At 35.8% G+C, this 8,664-nt stretch overlaps 1 pseudogene; it reads right to left on the bottom strand.

The window, feature by feature from the left end:
• Positions 1 to 282: 282 nt before the first annotated feature.
• LOC138143350 (N-lysine methyltransferase KMT5A-like) lies at positions 283 to 1,015 on the bottom strand (annotated as a pseudogene).
• Between the last annotated feature and the right edge of the window lie 7,649 nt (positions 1,016 to 8,664).

The following is an 8,664-nucleotide window of genomic DNA, read 5'->3' on the forward strand; positions in this document are numbered from 1 at the left end:
TTTAAATACCACAGTGAAAAGACTTTTAAATGGATTTTGAAAAAGCAGAAATAATGTACTAAAATTAGATTTATTTTAAACAAAAAATTTATTTAAAACAAAAAAATATTGCTATTTGAGGGTACTTTGTCCAGTGAAGCAGGGATCAGTGTATGAGAGCCATGTATGGGTGGGCTTCCTGGGAAGGTTTGCAGGGAATTTGCTTTAGCACTTGCTATGCCTGATCTGATTGACTAACTTTGTGATCTATATCTCAGGTGGCATCCATATACTAAGTTTTGCTCAGGGACTGGAAAATAGTACATGCAGCAGCCTAGGGGAGAATCCCAAGCACGGAGAGAGCTTTAGGCTGGGGTGCGGTGATCTCGATAGAGTCACAAACTGGTAGAATATTTGGTGATGATAACTCCTGTCTTTTCCATCAATGATATTGATTGCCATGACTTCTTCCTTCCCACTTCAAATTAGTTCCTCTAGTTTTCTCTTTTCATCTAATTGTAGCTATCCTTTGCTCTTCTGGGAGTGCCATGTCATGGGACAGTAGTTGGTGACTGTAAATCTGAGCTTTTCTCTTACAGGCCTGCTTAGTTTGGGGGTTTCTTTGGGCTCTGCCTCTCACTTACATTAGTGTTGGGGAAAAATACCATGACTTTGGGGTTTCCTGCAGCTATAAATTTGTGGTTTTGACTAAATTCCAGATAATTCCCCCTCAGTTCTCTGCCTTTGGCCTTTCTGATTTCACAGGGCTCACAGGTTAGCTGTCATTATTTCTTTTCTCCTATCCTTTCTTGTGCAATTCCAGTTAAGGCTTTCCCCTGACATTTGACATCATGATGTGCAATAGTTTTCCTTCCAGAGTGGAGGAAGAGTTCCAGAGGATGTGTGGTATCCAATGAGTAATAGCTATTTTACCCATAAATGTTTTCTTCTCATTGGTTTGGGCCTTTCTGTCTACACTCTCCCTGCTAAGGGAGGGAGTTGCAGCTTCTCTTTCTATGATTCCTGGTTTGGACATCTTGCCTAGAAAGAAGAGCTGCTTAGGCTCTGGGAACAATGGGGCAGGTTATGGGGACAATGCCCCTCTTTGGTCCAACCCAGTGCCTCCCACTGTGACCTTGCTTGGTGGCCCCATCAGCAAGTGAGCCAGGGGGAAAGAGAGAGTCCCCTAAGCTAGGGCCAGCCACTAACAGGTCCCATTCAACTTCTATTTAGGTGTGTGTGTGTGTGTGTGTGTGTTTTCAGAAATTTCATTTCTCACATATTGAAACTGCATCACACTAGAAAAATATCAGAATTTAAAAGGACAAACTTATTCGGGGGCAAAATGCTAACAGTAAATGGAAAAGTAAGTAGATATGTATGTTTATCTACTTATAGTAAACTCTACAATTTTTCTATATAACTGCCTTTCATATTATGAACAAGGATTCTCATCTGTTTAATTTTTTGCCCATCCGAGGTTTGAACTGTCAAAACAGAAGCTAGATAATGCTATAGTCTCCTAACACAGAGAATCAATATTTATGGAACCCTGGAGATCATCAATATTATATCTTACTCTTCATAAGTATATTTGGGAGAACACACACATATACAAACACATGCAATTCTTGGGAGCATTTTTAAACAGAATCCACTTTAGAATAATAATAGAAAAGTTGACGCAGGCATACAAACAACTATTAGGTTCTTTATTTACACTAGCTGCCTCAATAAAGAAAACTAAATATTCCACATTATACAAAGTTACAGAATTTCATTGTTGGAAGGAACCTCAATGGATATCTAGAAAAATATATATCTAAAAAAATAACATTTACCTTCAAAATATATCTCAGGTACCTTCTCTTTTTATACAGGCCATTTTCCTTACAGTATAGCTTTAAAATTTTTTGTATATTTATAAAAATTCATATGAATTATTATATGTGTTGATATTATATCACCCAGTAAAACATGAAAAAAGGGAATTCTTGCTTTATCCTTGTAGTCCCAGTGTGTAACACAATGACTTTCACATAGTAGGAATGAAATAAATGTTTGTTGAATTGAATTGGTCACCAAGCCCTTGATTGTAGAACTGGAAGATAGAATCTATTGCCTCAAAAGGCAGGTCATTCCCATTTTGGATAACTGTAATATTTAGTTAGTTTTCCCTTATATAAATCCTACATTCACCTCTCTACATCTTCTACGCATTATTCCTACTTCTGCCCTGTAAGGCTAGATGAAACAAATGTAATAACTCTTCCACAAGACAGCCCTTTAAATAGTATACCAACTTCTCTCCAACCTCCTCTTCTCCAGACTCAATGTAGTCCTTTAAGTTGTTCTTATCTGGTATGAGCTCAAGAATCTTCACTGTCCTCTGGATACTCTCCAGTTTATCAACATCTTTCCAAATTGTACACAGGATCAACAACATTTCCCTCCGAATAAACCTGTGAATGAATCAGTATATTATCCTTTCCACTTTACAAAGGAAGAAACTAAGGTTAAGAGAAGAAAATAGATTTCCAGAGGCATCAGATAATAAATATCCAAGCCAAATTTTTAACAAGTCTGCAGGCTCCAAATCTAATAGTCATTACACTAGACGAAATTTCAGGCCTAGAGTCCATTTAAAGCCTCTTATGATAACATGTTGCTCTATTGATCATATGATTTCATTTATGAAATGTTTCAAACATTACTTATGTTAGAATTGAAACTAACTTCATATAGCTTGGTTACTTATTTTGAAGACTGCATTACATCTGCTTTCTACATGAGCCTTGCCCCAATGAAATTCTGATCTGCTTCCTATCTGATAAAGATACAAACAACTTCCAAATGTCAAAGCTTTACTGTGTCTAGATAAGCTGACAATTAATTATGCTCTACTGAAAGGTACCCACACTCACACTTGCTGGGCTAATATTCTCAGGTTATTTAACAGAAATACAAAATACAAATACTAATTATATGGAAAAATGTTGCACCACAAAAGAAGATAATATATCAAGTGCAGGCATATTGACTAAACACATGGAATCTCACTTATGGCATAAATATTTAATTTAATTTAAATATTTCGTTTAAGAAGCAGACATCCTGATATATTTAATAGAACAGCAAAATCATTACTTGTCAAACCATAAAGGTGCCTTAAATGGTTCAGCCAGTGACCTGGAACTTTGGGTCACATAATTTAGTGGAAGCAGTATTTCCCATTGAGCCCTCGAGGTTTGGGAACAAGTCACTATTTACTATTCTGTGATGATGAGTGCTAAACCTACTGTATAGAGACTTTAAACTGGAAAAAAGCTATTTTCACTTCATGATTTGAATGACATTTCAGTCTGCCTTTATTTAGGGAAGTCACTGCTTTGGTCCTTTACAATATACTCTTTCACATTTAGTGGTGCTCATGATAACAAGAAATAAAACAGCCATATGTAATTGAGAAAAATCCTAAAGCTGAAGGAGCATGTGAAATACAGCAGTTATTGTTATGAGAGGAAGTGTTGTACTTGTGCTAAGCTGTTCTTTCATTCTAACCAGTCTGTGCATTTATAAAGGCTTAGTCATTGCTTGTTTAAGTCTGGTATTTCTTTGAACAAGAAACTTTCTTTTAGACCTTTCTCACAAATGCTTTACATTAAAAAATATAACAAAACTGAGTCATCTGCATTTCACTTCTATATATATATAAGCCTCCAAATTCTTGTCTCAATATTTATGCTGCAGAAATACTACCTTTAGGAAAATTTTGCTAACATGAAAGAATTACATGGGATGAAATCCACATTGTCCGAGTTTTCATTCAAAAAGCCAAGATTGCTGTTACTACAGAAAACTTAGACTTCATAACTTATCAGGAAAATGATTCCTCAAATTATTTGAAAATGTGTTAACTTACTGGATGAGTCACCAAGAATTTCAGAACAGAGTCAGAAGCAGGCCATTCTATCTATTTAATACATCTCTGCTTAAGGGATTCTTCACAAAGAAATCTATTTCATCTAAATTTCTTTTAAAATTGATATTTGTTTTAAATTATGATTATCAAAATTCAGTTGTCAATAAAAGTTGGGGCAGCTAGGTGGCACAGTGAATAGAGCCCTGGTCCTGGAGTCAGGTGATCCTGAGTTCAAATTCAGCCTCAGACACTTAACACTTACTAGCCATGTGACCTTGGGCAAGTCACTTAACCCCAATTGCCCTGCCCTCCAAAAACAAAAAGCAAAAAAAATCAATAACAGTTAAATGCTTTCAGACAACATTCTTCATACATGTATATATCTATATGAGTTAATTTGCTTAGCTGTCTCTCAGATAACTGAGTCCCAAACACCTATATGTGCCACAGTAGAATACAAAGACAAAATAAAGTTTCTCCTCTCAAAGAATTTTATTTTAACCAGTGGAGACATGTTCTTATATTAAGCACACACAAAATAAGTTGGGGGCAAATGATATTAGTAATTGGAGGATTAAATGCATGTGTGTATGTGTATGTTATATATATATATATGTGTGTGTGTGTGTGTGTATGTATGTGGGTGTATACAATGTGTATACATATACACACACACATATTCATTTATATGTAAATATGGCCCTCACTTCCAGAAAGACCAGGTAGGTTAGATTTGATCACTTTACCCCTCTCCCCTTCTCTAGCACCTTTAAGGAAGAAAGGGGGACCTAAGTTCTCTGCAAATAACTCCAGTCCCCACCAACATTCTTCTCTCAAATGCAGGGTAGGTGGTTCCATTTAGCCTCTAAGCAATTAGTTTATAAATGGGGGTATATGGAGTGCTCAGGGAGGACTAGCACTTCTGGTCTGAGGTCTCATAGGGCCCTTTTCAGGGCTTTTCATCTACCTTTGGCATCCACCTCTTCACCCAACTCTTACCTGTGCCTCTAAGAAGCTGTAGCATGCATAGAAGCCACATGCCAGTAAAAACCTTCTTGGCAGATGGGCTAAACCAGATTGAGGGTAACCAACCGTGCTCAAACCCTTCAGTGAGTTAGAGAGATGTCTGCTCCAAGTAGGCAAAAACCTACCCAGAGGAATTGGATAGATGAGAACAATTTGTTCCCACAACCATGAAGGCAGCAGCAGCAGGCACTGGAGAGCACTTGGTCAGACTTAAAGATGCCGAAGTCATACATTGTATCCTAGGACATCACCATCATCTTGACTTCTTCCACTGGACTTCACTGACTGAACAAAGAGGGAGGCTGATAGTTTTGTGCAAAGCTGCTTCACTTAAATCCCGTTCACCAGCAAGTCAAGACTTCATCCATTGGTCTTCTTCAAACATGAAAGACTAACCATGTTTACACTGATATGTTTTATTTCAGAAAGTATGACCACAAATATACAAATGTGGCAGGCTTTATCCTCATTCCCCACCCACCCACACCTCATTCCCATACCACCTCAGTCTTCAAGACGGGTAAACAAATCAGGTTAATATCAGGTTACTCTTAATTTTATTAATCTTTCCTTTGATTTTTAGGTTTCTGTTTTTATGTTTAATTAAGACTTTTAAATTTGTTCTTTTTCTAGTTTTTCTTTTAGTTGTAAGCCCAATTCATTGACTATTCTTTCTCTCTTTTATTGATGTACATAATTTAGAGGTATAAAATTTAATATAAGTACTGCTTTGGCTGCATCCCACAAATTGTGGAATGTTGTCTCATTGATGTAATTCTCTTTAATAAAATTATTGATTGCCTCTATGACATGTTCTCTGACACACTAATTCTTGAGGATCAGAATATTTAGTTCCCAGTTAATGTATAATCTATGCTTCCCCATATTATCATAGTAACTTTTTATTCTGGAAGGGATCTTAGAGATTATTGAATCTAATTCTTTCATATTACAGAGAAGGAAAATGAATCTCAGAAAAGTATGGTGACTTGCCCAAAATCACACAGATAGGACGTAGTAAAACTGGATTCAAACTCAGGTGCTCTAATTCTATATCTAGCATTCTTTTTTTTTGCCTCATATTGTCTTGGAAGTGTGGTCAGTGTGTCTGAGCTGAAATCCAATTTTTACCAACTGCCATCTATATGACTTCAGGCAAACTTTAATTATTCCAGTCTATCCTTTCTCATTTGTAAAATGTCTACCTACTCTAAGCTCCTCATGAAGTTGTTATGAATATCTAATCAGTGTGTGTGTGTTTCTATGAATTAGTTTGCTTTAAAAATGGTAAGGTGCTATGAGAAACTAAGAAGTTATCATTATTACCCAGGGGATGCTAACCTCAGAAAACTGTAGGGTCAATTCAGAGAACCGTTAAGACTCCAGATCCTAGGGATATTTCATGATTATGGCTGGGGACAAGGGGACAATATTATTAGGGAACAAGGAAAACCAAACCTACATAAACATTCCAATGTGTATTCCATATAGACCTTTTACATAACAATAGTTCTAACATTTATATAATACTTTAAAGTGCTTTTATTTCTTAACAAACCAGTGAGATGAGCTCCAAATATACCAAATACTCTGAAGTGGGTTTGAGTGCTGGCTCTGATATTTACTGGCTCCATGTCTTGATGTAAGAGACCCAACCTCTCAAATGTTCTATGAAATATTGATTTCATTGATGTGGCTATTCCTTCTTATGAAAATTGTAACTCATCGATATCTGCCCATCCTGTGTCACTCTTATCCATGTCCTCCCATGAGTTCACAAACGGGGTTCTACCAAATTTCTGATGGCCTTCCACAATTTCTCTTGACATTGCAAATTGCCATTGAAACATGGAGCTGTTCAGCAGTTCATCCTCACTCTGGCCCCTGGATAAGACCATTTTCTTTTTCATTCATTCATTTCTTCAATGGCATATTTTGTTCTAGTTACTATTTGTGATTTTTTTTTGTTTAAATGTGTTGAAATCTGTTCACATCCTCTTTGAACTTCTTCATTGGCCTCTAAGTGATAATAATTTTCAGTTCCACAGAATTCCATTCAACAAAGAAAATGCAAGATTGGAATTATTTTAAAGGGACCTTTGTTTGGGTTTGTTAGAGGGACTTTGTAATTTCCTGAAGGAAATCCAGACAATTCTTATCCTGATCAATTGTGAATTAATGCCACAATTATTATACTCATTTTACAAATAAATAAATCAGGACCCACACAAGTTAGGTAACAGCCATAGGCTCATAGCAAAGTTAATGAAAGAAGAAAGATCTGAACCCAGGTCTTCTTAAATCTAGGATCAGAACCCTATCCAGCAGCCAACAGATTCTTATAGGCACATTAAATACTTTAGAAGAGTTTTAAACAAGCTTTTGAATAGGGAAACAAATGGGAAAAATAATAAATTGAAAATAGCATAATCTCTTTAAGTTTATTTCAGCTTTGACTGTGAATATGAAGAAAGATTAAAACCAGGACCTATTCCCTCTGCAAAAATAATCTTACTCCTGCCTTTCTCCATAATACTAAGCTTGAATTTCCTTATCCTTGAAAAGGGATACCAGGGAAATGCTTCATAGAGTTTATTATTTTATATTAAAATACATTTATATAAATAAACATTCTAGAATATGTGACAATCTTATTTAAATCCCACTGAATAAGCCCTCACATATTTTCTGAAATACTGAGAAATCATTTACATTAATTGGTAGGTGGGAGCCTACCCTGTCAGTTCCCTGTCAATTCCCAGGAATCCATGTTTTGTTCTGTTACTTAACTTTTGAAATCAGTTTATAATTCAGTTATAGAGTAGATATGCCAAATTGTATATTCATTTTAGCTCCTAAATGCATATCTTGAATATGAGGCTTTTAGAGCCCCTCTTCTCTTCCCCCTCCACATTTCATAAAAATGATCATCTGCAAAAAAGTTAATTGACTTCCTCAGCCTCAATGAAATCTCTTCCTCTCTAAACAGAGTACACTGGTTTATTGCTTTAATACTACTTAATTTAATTTAATGAATGCATCTACCAATAGAGTTTTCTACATAAGGCCTTTTTGTTGAAGGGACTTCAAGATTTCCATAAGGGATAAACAAAAATATTACAAATGAGCTCATGTGTTAACTACAGGTGAAATGGGGCCAAAATCACTTGTCACATTGATTTACTGAGGTGAAATGATCCTGTGTCAGGCAAAGCATCTGTACCCATCCAGTGCACTCTGGGAATTTTTTTTTTAGTAATACCTTTCAAAATGTAAATATTGTAGTGTGGGGACTAATAATTCTTAATCATAAGGTTTCCCTTCTGACATTAAAATGTTAAGTTTTAAAGGAAACAAATACTAAGGACTATAGTCATACTACTTTTCCCCAAGGGACTGCAGGACAGCATTCCTATAAATACATTTAGAACAGCGTGAAATTTCGATAGGCTGCATCACCAGAGCTAGGATATCTATGCTGCTAACTGTGATTTATTTCATTTAAAATAATGAATCCAGTTGGTGTCATGGGATTGAATCTGTTACTTGAATGTGTGTTGTATTTCTGAAGACAAATGCTTACTTATTTTACATATAAAATAAAATTTTGTGTTAGAACTGTGTATGTCAGCCTCTCACATTTTCTGTTTGCCCTTAAGGTCAATGCATTTGTGCAGTATATTTTCACATTGGCAATGGGATAATAGGTCTTTTGACATGGACACAAAAACAAGAGT

This window comes from Petaurus breviceps, unplaced genomic scaffold, assembly GCF_028583685.1.
Source record: "Petaurus breviceps papuanus isolate PSGF00001 unplaced genomic scaffold, PetGlider_PUasm1.0 90638, whole genome shotgun sequence".
Taxonomy (NCBI): Eukaryota; Metazoa; Chordata; class Mammalia; order Diprotodontia; family Petauridae; genus Petaurus; species Petaurus breviceps.